The 1160-nt window shown below is 71.9% G+C and overlaps 1 protein-coding gene across 2 annotated transcripts in view; it reads right to left on the bottom strand.

Annotated features, from left to right (window-relative positions):
- The window catches only part of TROAP (trophinin associated protein), a 9518-nt gene extending 8376 nt beyond the window's left edge, over positions 1 to 1142 (bottom strand). The window contains exons 1-2 of one of the 2 annotated variants that reach the window (XM_019506002.1): positions 971 to 1142; positions 528 to 697 (exon numbers count right to left, since the gene is read on the bottom strand). The gene's annotated coding sequence lies outside the window, so the exon portion shown is untranslated. The remainder of the gene's footprint in view (positions 1 to 527; positions 698 to 970) is intronic. The other variant, XM_019506010.1, reaches the window with a different exon arrangement.
- Positions 1143 to 1160: the final 18 nt, after the last annotated feature.

Raw genomic sequence — 1160 nt, 5'->3', positions numbered from 1 at the left:
AGAAGGGACCTCCCACCCCACTGAGGACGCAGTCCCCCGCAGCCACCGCCTACACTGGGGGCCCAGCCCAGCCCAGCCGCTCCACCAGAATCCCCCGGGCCAACTCCTCTGCCCCTCCAGGCAGCAAACTGGGTTGGGGGATGACCCCAGCAGGCTGCGTGTGCCGGGGAGCGGAGCAGGAGGCTGCGTGGAGGAGGCCTGGCCCTCCTGTCCCGTCCCGTCCCCACCCCAAGGACCTCGCATCTCAGCCCAGGGCAGGAAGGTGGGCAGGCCTGTCTGCGCGCACACGGACGGGCCTTCGGGAAGGGGAAACAGAGGCAGGGCAGAGAAGCCAGGAACAGAATCTCGTTTCCAGCTTCTAAAGGCACCTCCCACCCGCTCAAATCACTAGGCCCCACTGTCCTCCCCCAACCTCTAGGATCCCAGGCACCTCCCTGCAGCCACCAAGCCTCACCCCGGACCCCGGGTGCCCCGAGCCCGTGCCCGCGGGGCAGCACGGACTCCGGGGGACTCGGGCAGGGACTTACTTTTCTGTTTCCCTGGGCCAGGAGAGAGCTGCTCCGGCTGCCTCTCAGGGGGACGCGCCGTGCCAGGCTGGGCTTCCCGCCCGGGCCCAGGGCAGGGCTGCACAGCCTCACGTTGGAGAGGATGCCGGCCAGCGCCGCCGGGTCAGCCACGAACTCCACCGCGCTGGCATCTGCCGGGGGGAGCACAAGGGAGGGCTCAGGCCCACCGCCCCACCAGGCCTGGAGCTGGCATCACTGGCGCAGTGAGAGCGGGTCCTGGGGTGGCTCCGGGCCAGCGCAGCTCCCTGCAGGGAGCAGGGGACCTGGGGCAGCCCCAGGAACGCGCACCAACCCCCTCAACCTGCCCGCACTGGGGCCGACGCCCCTGGAGGCAATGGCCCCACACCCTGCTTAGCCTGGGGGGCGGCACCCCGGGGTGCCAGGGGAGCATCCTGCCCTGATACCTTTGCTGGCGGCGCTGCTCTCAGGCACCTTCTTCGGCCCCCCCGCCCCCAGCTGGATCTCCTCCAGGGGGGCCCGGGGCCGGCTCCTCCACCAGCCCGCAGGGCCGGGGCCGGGGCTGGGCTGCGTCCTCGGGGCCTTGCCCTGCGGGGCAGACACGGTCACGCGGGGACAGGCGCTCCCCGGCTCCAG

Source organism: Gavialis gangeticus, unplaced genomic scaffold (genome assembly GCF_001723915.1).
Source record: "Gavialis gangeticus isolate Ggan-Ray unplaced genomic scaffold, GavGan_comp1, whole genome shotgun sequence".
In the NCBI taxonomy this organism is placed as follows: domain Eukaryota; kingdom Metazoa; phylum Chordata; order Crocodylia; family Gavialidae; genus Gavialis; species Gavialis gangeticus.
This window is presented reverse-complemented; position numbering and strand designations above follow the sequence as displayed.